Source organism: Apteryx rowi, unplaced genomic scaffold (genome assembly GCF_003343035.1).
Source record: "Apteryx rowi isolate R43461 unplaced genomic scaffold, aptRow1 scaffold_8, whole genome shotgun sequence".
NCBI lineage: Eukaryota > Metazoa > Chordata > Aves > Apterygiformes > Apterygidae > Apteryx > Apteryx rowi.
The window spans coordinates 395,503-407,525 of NW_020451093.1; positions in this window are offsets into that span (position 1 = coordinate 395,503).

The window sequence follows — 12,023 nt, forward strand, 5'->3', positions numbered from 1 at the left end:
TTGTTAAACATTTATTTGGCATTAGAAATGCATAAAATACATTACAGAAATGATCTAATTTAAAATGTTCAGAATTCCTGGAAAGGGTGTGATTAAAGTTGTGGAAATTGGATTAGCAAAGGGAAGTGGTGTCGCTTGTGAGCAGAGGCTAGTTTTGAATTCATTCCTTCTGCCTCTGAGCTTTGAATCACACATGGGGTTTTCTCACCTTGGAATGGCCCTTTTGGCTCTCTGCTACTCTGAAGCTCCAGCCCTCCACCAGAGGCATCTCAGCTGCTCACCTGCACACTGCTGAACCACTGCAGTTAATCATGCTGCATATGAAGGTAAAATGATAATTCATTTGGGTTTATCTTTATAAGTGTAAAAATTAATTATTTTATTTTGAAACCAATGGCATTGTGATACCACAGAAAAATAACTCCCCAAAGGATGGTCTCAGTCAGCTTCAACTTCAGAGAGTTTGGGTTCATCAGATATAGGGGTATTGAAAGGGTTTATTTCTCTGTAAATTGGCTGGTATCCAAGGGGGGAGTTCACCTGTTCATACTCTRATTTTCACAATCAATAAACTGTTGTATGGTGTGGCAATAAAATCTACAGAGCAGAGAAGCTGCCCCAGTGGAAGTCAATTGATACTTTCCCACTGTGCTCTATTATACCTTTAAAATTCCACATTAATCGAGCTGTCATCTTGGAATATGGAACCTGTTTTATTAGCTGTCAGTGCATCAAAATGAATCTTCTCACTGAATATCAGTATTTCATTTCTGACTTTAGAATTCAGAAACAGGGGGTTTATCCTGGCAAATTGCAATTGCACAATATCTTACTTGGTCTGTGATGGTTTGAGGACAGCACAATAGAAAACACTTGATATGAACATACCATAGTGCTTCAAAAATAATGTACTGATAGCTTTGGTTTCTTTTGTTATCCAGGATCACATGACTGTTTAAAAGAACCAAATGTAACCTTAGCATTAGATAATTTTGGGTTGGCAGTGCTTGCAGCCAAAAAGTTCTCTGTAAAATGATGAAAAGAATAATGAAACTTCAAGTATCATGCTGATATGTTCCCTCTTTAGAAATTCTCAGGTTACTGCTGACACTTTAGGAAATTAAAAGACAGAGGCAGATACTTTCTTGTGCTATTTCTAATTAGTTCCTACATGAAGGGTTACTTTTTGGGCTGTGACAGGTTTATTTGGTCCAAGAGCAGYAAATAATCTGTCTGGTATTTGAAGCACTGTAGATTGAGAGACCCGTATGTTACATTGCAAAGGGGTCGATTTTAATGACCCTCACTGGCCTTTTCCATGTTTCCCCCAAATTTCTGTGATCAGAAGCAGAATAAAATCCATTAAAACATGCTATTCAGGGATGTATGGTAATCGCAGGTTGTGATGCTTCACTTGGCTAAATGAATCCTGCAAAGCATCAAGTGCCAATTTGTCGGTTTCCGCCAGCCCCCTGGGTGAGGTGAAGGTTTTCTGTCCAAGGTGTGCCAGGTCTAATTGCAAAATAATAGAGAAGTTGCAGCAGGAGACTGACTGATGCTTTGGCAAGTACTCTTGGGGCAGTTTACATAAGCTGTCCCTACTGCAAGGATAGCTCAGCTCAGCTCTGATTGCTGTTTTAACCATTGTAGCTCTTTAGTGGATTAGCCCACGTATGCTTTGCTCAGAGAATGTTTGAAATTTAAGAGGAGGGGGATTCGTTTTGTTTATCTGGGAACAAACTGTAAATTGAGATTCTAAGAGCATATATTTGTACCCGCGTTGAGGTTGCTTTTCACTGAAAGTGTGTACATTTAAGAAAGATAATGCCTGCTTCTTTTTCTCTCAAAGCTTTAATACGAGGCTTCTGTTTTAGTGTAGGGAAAATTAGTATCTCCTCCCCCCCATTTTTTTCCCATACCCTGAAGTCAACCTAACAACATGATAATGGCAGATTTTCTTAGGCAGAAATCTAGCCCTTGCTGTTTAGTGGTTGTGGATCCGTTTTGCCAAATACAACTTGTAGCATATGTTCAGAAGACAGTCAGCACATATCTCACTCTGCCAAAATCTTTATGTTTGTGTGCTGATGATAATTTACATGCAGTAGGGCAGTGATTATTTTAGAAAACATCAGGCAGAGGCATAGGGCAGTCTGTCAGCCTTGAGTAAAATATGAATTATTGAAATGTGTGTTGAAATATGAAAGTGTCTCAGTCAAAGTCTTCTACTTTGATTTACTAAAGCTATTACTAGACCTATTTCCAAATATAATATTATTAGTAGTGCAGCTAGGAGATACTAGAATGATGAGGGCTGGGCAAGGATGGGCAGGAAAAGGGAATTTATCTCATGAGAGATTTCTGGCTTTCAGAAATTATTTTATCTGAGAGAAAAAAGACCTTTAGGGAGCTCCGCCCCAGAGCAGAGAAAGCTGTACACTGAAGGTGTTCTCTGAGATGGTGGTAAGTGGTTCAGATACAAGCTGCTGAACTGACGCAGGGTTTGAACCTGGTTGTCTTGCGTAGCAGAGACACATAGCAGAGAGAGAGGTCTCTGAGTAGCTATTATGAGACCCTTTGCTTTCTGTAAGTTTAACTTCAGAAATTTCCCCTTTGAAAGTTTCATACAGACAGAAAACTTAAATGAAGGGTTGTGACTGACAGGAATTTTCCACCTCAGTTGGTAATTATTTTCAAAAAATTATTAGAAAGTTCTCAATTATCTGTGTATTTGGGACACTAAAAACACTGGCTATATATAGCCCACTGAGAGACTGGATCCTAAAAAATTGCTCTTTGCATACAAGGGAAAATATTTCTAATATTGAAAACAGATAAAGAATTTGGGCATCTGCAGTCTCTTGATAGGTCTGTCGCAGCTGCCTTGTAGGCAGCTTCTAAATTGTGAATGTTTCTTAAAATGTTAGTTAAGCTTTTTTTCTGGTTATCTCAGTGGCAGTTTTATTACTCATTTATTAAACCTGGTCTTCAATAGCTTTTTGTAGAACTTGAGTTCTATGATCAAAAGTTTTCAGGCATCCACCTGAGGAAAAGACTATACACTGAGAGAACTCAAATTTGTGTTGGTGTAATAACACCATATTCCCAACTGGCACTAGATTTTAGTAAGCATATGGCTGGTAACATTAAGCCACTGGAAACAGCTTTGCTTTTTAGCATTCAAAACTAACAGGAGGTGGTGGTTCTTCACACAACACATAAACAAGCTGTGGAACTGCTTGCCACGGGAGCTTGGACATGCTAAAAGTTTTTTGCTCAAAAAACAACTGATTAAATCCACAGAAGAGAAATCCACCCAATATACTGTCTCTGGCTCAAGAGATCCCTGAACCAGGATTTGCTGGAGGCTGAAAGTATTCTGGAGTTTTGTCACAGCAGTCTTGCCATGCTTTAGTACTTTATCCCAGGCATGGCTTTGCCATTGCCAGAGATTGGTGATGGTTTGGATGGACTTTTGGTCTGAGTCAGTGTAAATGTTATATGCCAGCTGCCTCATGTGTGCGAACAGACAGGTATTTCTTGCGAGGAGCAACACACACCTAATACCTTTTCCATGCTTGGAGCAAGATGGACTGTGCATCTCTTCACCTTTGAGGAGAGAAGTACTGTGCATGTACAACTACAGAGTAACCATAGAAACAGAGACACGTGAAGAGATACTGAAGCTAGCATTGCGAGTAGAATGAGAAGTGGCAAAAGACAAAGACGGGCTTTCATTTATAATGAGAACTAAGGGGTCTTTCATTGCTTCATTAGCTGCCATCTCTTGCCTCCCAGCTGAAGCTCTTGCCAGCATGGCACCACGGCCTCTCTACAGCTTTTCCTCCCTGAGCCTCAGTTGTAGCTTATTAACATGTTCATCCAAGGAATCTGGTATTTGAGCAGCTTGGAAGTGTATTCACTGCCCCCAGCTTTTCTTGTGTTTGTCCCTGTAGCCCCCTGCTTTCACGTGTACTGCAGGTGTGTCCTGTCGCATAACCCAGTGTGAAAGCAGGGGGCTGCTCCCCCACCTTGCGTGGCACTGACTGCAGTGTTGCAGCCGTACAGCTTTTCCCCACTGCACTGCGTTGCAGGTGACCCTGGCCCAAGGACGGTTTGTGTTGTTTGTACCAATGTCATAACAAAATCCAGAGGCAACTCTGTGAGCCTTCTGTGGGGGAATTCATACCACTCACAGATCTTTCCTCTTCTTAATTGCTCCTCCCATCACTACGGGTGGATATTGCATATATTGCAATATATATTGCTCATGCTACCTGAATCCAAGGGGAATGTGTACACTATGGGGAGGAGGGGAGTGCAGAGATGGACCCCATAGCATCTCTGGACAGCCTGCGGCTGTCCCAAACCCAGCTTCACCAGAGCTGGAGGCAGGCCCATCTCATATTCTCTGACCTTTTCAAAGTGAAATATTGTAAGCCACGTAAGCATGAGAACTTGCCAGAGGTAAGAACCTGAAAATATGGGAACACAGGGAACTGGAGATGAGTGGTATGACTTACTGACGTTTTGAAAGTTAAGTATTTTGCAGGACTGAGGAGACATGTAAAGAAGCAGAGTATCAGAACTTGGTCTTGCAGTAATACAGGTGGCCTCAGGGACAGTGAGGCTTATGTCACTAGGCGTCATAAACACGAATGAGAGGACTAAAGTAAACCTGTGTTAAAGTAAACGTGTGTGTTTGTGGAGGCACTGAGTATTTTTGCTAGCTCCGTTTTTTCTCATTATTCTCTGTTGATGTTTAACAATTTTTATTTAATTATCTAAAAACCGCAGTTGTTATTTGGTGAAATCATGCATCGTCAACTGCATTTGTACAGAAACCTCTTAGTAATTGCCAGTTGATTCTGTAGTAGTGTGGCAACTGTTCAGTTGCATACGAAGTGGAAGGAGAGTAGTTATGCCTGAACCATATTGTCTGTCTTTTTGAGAAAGTTCTTGTTTATTGGCATATAACCTTCTTGTTCTGGTTTGATTGGGTGCTGCTGTATTCAGGTAGGTGGATAAATACAGCAAAAATAAAATGCAGTATTGAATTCCATCCAAATCTACTTATAGTSAATAGTTTGCATTTCTAATACATTTGTTAGTGGAACTGACTGTTCAGAAACTGTATGGGGGGGGCAGGATATGAAGAACTTGTAGGATGCTGTTCTCTCCCCCAAAAGGAAAATATACTAATTTTAACTGCCATTGTTATACATAACATTAAAATCATGACAAAAGCAATTAATATTTATAACTTTTAAGTGACAAGGCAATTGGATTTCAAATAAAGCACGGCAAAGTTCATGACTCCCAAATCATAAAAAATCTTAAGCTGCGACATTCTTTCATCATTCCAGAGTTCATTCTGAGCAGTAAGAAATAAAGCATATAAATTACCTGTGCATTGTGGATAATATTCTGACAAAGCACTTTCTGTTTTAGACAAGTTTTGGTAAATACCATTGGAAAAAAGTCCATTGAAAGCTCACTCACTGGTAACATTGTGTAATGTAGTAGTCTAACTGATCATATGTTTCTTATATTTAAGCCAAAATAATGCAATCTTCAGTTTTAAAAGTTGATCTGCATTTTGAAAAATGACTTGAATACCTGGTTCCTCCTCTCAGAAGGCAGGATCTTTCTAAGCCCATCTAAATCCTGACTGGAAACCACTGAAAAAGGCCCATTAATGTAAGTGGGCATTGGACAACTACTGGCCTCTGCCAGCAACATTAAAAAGGATGTATTTCAACAAGTGCTTTGCAGGGAATTTGCTTAATTCTAGGCAAGATGTACTAAGAGAGATCCTAACTGAGTTTCAACTCACTTTTGCAATTTTAGCCTAAGATTTTGAGCTCTATGCTCAGATTGCCACAGCAACTTCTAATACCATTTGGCTTCTAATTGCCAGTTGTACAAGGCAGCTGGAAGGTGATGCTTAAACCACATGTTTATGGTTGGTTATAATAGTTGATGGTTGGAGGGACTACTCTTGCTGACCTCAGATTTTCACATGAAGCATCAGTGCACTTTGTTGCAAAAATAATCCTTTAAATCACTGGTGTTAATTCACATGCCCCTGAAAAGACACAGTGTCATAGATGCAGTATTAAAATAGGACATTTTTGAAGGATTTCATGTGCATATTCTGTAAACACTATTCTGTAAACATAAACTAGAAGCACATTCAATAAACACTACCTATGAAATAATCTGCATTGATTTAATTGTTCTAATTCTTGTGACACTGTTCTAAGCATAAGGTAGATGAACTCTGGCTCCTCATCAGGATAATTTTTGACCTGTGACTGAATGTTGTCAAGTTTTAACATAATTTTACATCGAGAAGCTAAGCCTGTTACGTTTCACTGCATATTTTTATGTTCTCTTTCCCACCCTGGTGTTGCTAATGACCTACTAATGAACTGACAGCTCCCATATTTATGTAAATGAGGGGGCTGCTGAACCTAGAGTTGGTCTTCCTCAAACAAATATGAAATTAGCCCTTTCAGTCTGATAACTGCTTGCTTTCCTCATCTGTTTATAGATAGAGAGTATGTATATCTGTCCTTAGCTTGCTATATGGGCAAARGCAGTTAAATATATGCATGTTAGAAAATACATTACACTATAGGTGATTTTGAAAGAGGTTCAGATGTAGGACACCTGAATTGTCATGGCAAATCGTAGCAATGGTGTATGAAGTGATTCTTTTCAGTGCTTCAGGTTTCTCACATTTATAAAGAATACAATCTGAACAGGAATAGAGCCTGCAAGAAGTGTATTAATCCTTACAGTCAGTCTTGAAGGATCTATTCTTGTTTAGAATATACTCTTCAAATATGTGTGTGTGTGTGTCCATACATACATACCTGTAGACTCTTGCCTAAGAAGAAATTGTAAAGGTTAAAATTATATTTTGGTAAGGTCTGCATTGTCATTGTTGTGTCCAGTTTTTAGCACCTCGCTTCAAGTAAAATGTAGGCTAGCTGGAGCCGAGGGAACAGAAACAAGAATGACTGGTATATTAGAAAAAATGACGTAAGAAATGCAACATGGAAAGATAAATATGAATTGGGATTGATTAACTTAAAGAAGAGAAAACTTCACAGGATGTGATAATAGTCTTCGTGGATATACAAGATTATTGGAAAAAGGAGAGAAATTATCCACCTACAGCAGAAATAGACCTGAATACCAGCCTGAAACTTTGAAGTTAAAACTTGGAAAAACTTTCTAATAGTAAGAACACTGCAGCACTGCAATGGGTTACTTGGGGAAGTTATGGAGAATCCAGTGTTAGAGGTTATTAAGAGTTGTTTAGAACCATATATCAGATATGTCATAGTTACAACTCACCTTACTGTAAGTCTGGAATAGTCTAGGTAAACTCAAGATTTTTCTATGATACTGTATTTTAACTTAATATGGATTTCTATTAAGTAATGATTTGTAAAGTATATTAGGAATGGTGGATGGCAAGCATAGGAAAAGATTGCTGCAACTTCATATTACTACTTGGACTCTTCAGGCTCTTATCTTTATTTTTTTGTCTTTTTCCCACTGATAGTAGCTGACACACCTATTCTTTCTTGTGCCTTTTACTCATGTATCCTCACAGATTTCTGTTCTATCAGTCTCCCTTGTGCCTAAAGGCAACCTACTTCATTGGGAAATAGGATGACCCACTGTTTTAGAGACCAAAGTATATTGTCCCTATGATCCCCTGCGTCTGTTAACCTTATGCCATAGTGGGAATTCCTGACACAAATGTCAAAAAAATTAGTACACACATCTCCTCAAATGCAGGGTTTCCCCACGGATGTCTTCATTTCCCTTATTTGTTCGCTGAAGATGATGACACCCTTCTGTCTGTGCTTGACTGTGTGCAGGAACGAGACGGAGGAGCTCTGGAGGAGAGTTCAGCAGTTCTCTGCAGGCTCTGAGAGCCGTCTGCTCTGTCAGTCGCCTCACTGCCACGAGTCCTGGTGTCTGACTGCTGGCAGAGGCACAATGGTGGAGTACCTAATTATGAGATCAAAAGGGATGTGCTGAAGACAACTTTTTTCTTTCCTTTTTGCAATGCTGCCTGATAACCTGTAAATAGTGGCTCAAACCTCCTTTAAGCCTGGTCTCTGTCTTCTTTCCTCTAATCGTGCCCCTAGTAAGGGAATAGGGACAATGACAGTGAATGAACGATAATAAGATGTTCTTCTGCGTTACTGTGAACTGAGCGCTTGTCTCTAGTTTATCTTTGCCACAAGGGCACACATTTGTGTATTTGTAACATCTCATCTCCAGACAATTTGACCTATTCGTATTCAGTCAAAGTATCTGTGATTTGGATTTGTGTTATTAATCATTTCACTCAACTAGAATCTGCTGTGATTTGTCCTTTTTGATATATAACAAGATCAGTATTTATTATTCATCTCTCAGTTTTCTTTTATCTTGACTTAAATTTAGCCTAATGTTTTGCCATGCTGTTTTTTTTTCTTTCTTCTCATTATTTTTCCTGTCCTTATCTTTATTTTCTTTTCTTTCCCAATAAGGAGGTAATAGTTAATCCTTCTTCATTTTAAGCAAGCGTGTTCATGGCATATAAATTGTTTAGAATAGAATAAATCAAGATGCAACATTTTTGATCACTTATTCCACTGTGCAGAGGACATTTTTAGAGATGAAGTTATTTCAATAACCTTAATGGAAGATTTTATTTGCATTTTCGTTATATAGTAATTTAATTTTATATGTTATATAGCCATTTTATATTAATACATATTTATTTTATTCATAATTGCATATTCATTTTATTTAGGTCTGTATAACTTAGTGATATAGAACTTACAGATTCTTAATCAAAGTTTATTGGACTTTTTCCAATTATTAACATATGTGGATTGGGTGCATACTGTCTCCCAGAGAAAAGGTCCAAATGTTCTTTTTTTGGTCATCAGATAAGCATATTTGTATGATTTTATAACCAAAGCTTTTTGCTTATCTGAGATTCAGAACTCATTAGTCTCTTACCTGACTTCAGGAAATTGAATTAAACCAGCAACAGAAGGAATTATTTCAAGATCTTTCCATGACATCCCTTGTCAGCTACACCACTAAAAGCTGCTTCATATTTTTTAAAAACCACAGAAATACTGTTTTAACCATTTTTGTTCATAGCTAAGATTTCAAGCTGAAGTTCTGCAGTGCTTATAAAACTTGTTTTGGATACAAGAAGAGGTTCTCAATTAAAAATTTTAATGGGCATAGCAGAAAAAGTACAGTTGCATTCTGTGATTGACATTTTTGAAAAATTACTTCAAAGCAGATGATGTCTGTTTATTAGGCTCTTGAAGGGTTTCTGAATTTTTTGTAGGTCTTAAAATTATGGTGTTATTTTGTTGGCTGTTGGAGTTGTGAGGATTAAGTGGCTTTTGGCTTTTTGTATGTGCTCTTTAGCGTGTATTTTTTATCCTATAAAAGTTTGATCAGGTGCCAGTGAAATAAGTAGTAGTTATGGTGTGGAATGATGAGCTACATGCTTAAATGCAGATACGATGTCTGCAAAAAGCTTTAAATATTGAAATGACATTCAAAATAATATAAACATGTAAAAAATCTGCAAGGATGTCAGAAATACCATATTTGAGATGGGGGTGAGATGATTCTTAAGACACTTGCTCTGCCTTCAGTTGTCAGAGAACACAGTTCCAAAAGTCATTCACAAGTATGATTTCATCTTAAGAAGATCTAATAGTTAGCAGTCTTTTCATCTTTAAATTATGTGTATATTTTTTGAGAAATTCACTGAAAAGATTAAAATTTTGGCTTGTTTAACTGGCCCAAGATTTCCTTCCAGGTAAGAATTTTTCCATTGCAGCCATTTTAATTAAGTTTTTAATTTTAACTAATTAATTAATTTTACTTTTAAGATTCACATAAAGACCAGAAGGAGCTTAGCTTCCTTCTTTTTAAAACTGTGAGCAATTCATCAAGTGTTAACCTGATTCTGATTCTTTATTCCTATAGTTCTGATTCAGTGTGTTTTACCTTATATCATAAGTTACCTTACTATGGGTAAAATAAACTGCCTCACCAGAAAAAAAACAATGATGCATATAGTCTGCAATTCTGATTCCAGCATGACCTGCCTGAGAGGTAAGTTCCTAGATATGGTCACCAATATTCAATATTCAGCGTTCATACTCTGATGCCTGCCATTCTCTATCATAAAAGCACAAAATAAGAATATCTGAAGATTAAACTTATGATACTTTTTTCCAAAGAAAATATTTCATCGATTTGATTCAATGCTTATACTAGTAAACTATACAGTCTTTCTGTATGGACTGATATAAGATGATGGCTTATGAATTTACAAAAACAGTTTAGGCTGCTGAGCTGTGCAGGGTTTTTTATATCGTTTTTCCTTTCAGATATTCACCACCCTCTTATTATCTGTCAAAAATAATACTAAGACCCAATCCTGAAATTCAGTAGAGAAATAGAAATTCCCAAATATGAATAAACTAATTTGAAAGACCTTGATCCAAAGTCATTAGGTCAAGGGAGGTAAATGGAAGACATCTGCAAATGTTAGTCTCTTTTTTTGTTCCTTTTGTCCAAATTACTAAGAACTATATTAAAGAGTAATGGATACATTATGAAGCCTTGGATAGCTCACTGTTAACTTCTGCTGTACTGAGACTGAATATTTATTCCTAGTATCTGATTCCTATCTCATATCTAGTTTTTCGTCACCAATGAGAATTAACCTCCTTTCCWTAAACTCCCTTGTTACCAGCTTTCCATGATAGTCTTTTTATTTGATAGAGCCCATTCCATCTTTCTTTCCCCTTTTCTTCTGTACTGTCCTAAGGCCCTCTCTAAATTCCCACAAAGCCCATCTATGTCCCTTTGCCATTGCTTGCAGAAAGCCAGTTGCATTCCTTGTTGGCTGGCTGGGACACACAAGCTGTCTGAGTCTGCACTTGCCAGCCTCATAGGATAGCCTTTATCTCAGTAAGTGTGCTAATTTGGACCTCTACCACCTGCTCAGCTTTGCTGTGCATAAAACTTGTCAGGATATAATAACTTTAAGGCTTCAATCCCTGTCAAATGGAGTTGAAAATGATTCAGAACTGTGGCATATAACATCACTGTGTAAGTCTCATCTATGTAGGAATTGTGTTAGATTTGAAAAACAGTTTCATATCTATAAAAATTAGTCATCAAAAGATGCACTTAGGTTAGTCTAATTAGTTCTTTTGTTACTTGTAGTCATTACTTCCGTCCATATGTACAACACAATACCAGCAAACAGTTTCTAAAGTGCACACTCTCTTTGTACAAAGTATGATGGAGCACTTTTCACTGAGGATCTATTATTGTWAATTTAAGAGAGAAACAGAATGCTCCAAGGTGAAGCTTCAAGATGTGAATCAACTCACTAGCTCAGAGGTCGTAAGTAAGCCCAGGCAGTAAATATGCAAAACTGTCTTACATCTGTGAAAAAGAATGGGGACGGGATACAAGAAAGGTAGTAAATGCAGGAGGAAATGRAAGGAAAATGGATGGAAGTTTGTTGGGCAAATGCAGAAAAATAGATGGCAAACACTGGGTGGGTGGATGAGAAGGTGAAATCTACTCTTCAGACACTCTGCACCCAGCCTTTCCTCACCAATTGTAAAAAAAAAAAAGAAAAAAAAAAAAGAAGTGCTGCATTTAGATAAGTAAGGACTAGAGACTTTCCTGCAGCTTGCTAGTCATGAATATGCCTGTGTGAGATTCTTTTCCAAGRTATACAGGCAAAGAAAAAACACTGCTGCATGTCTGTCTTTCATATCACTGTCCTTTCCATGTTCTTGCTCTGCAGCCCTCAGTGAGGATGACTACCTGTGGGCAGTCCATGCCTGGCCTTCTGATTCTTTCAGTTGTAGAAWGAATTCATGAAGAAGTTGGATAACACTGAGAGACAAAGAATGTTTATTAAGACATTGTCCGTAACTTCCTTTTTT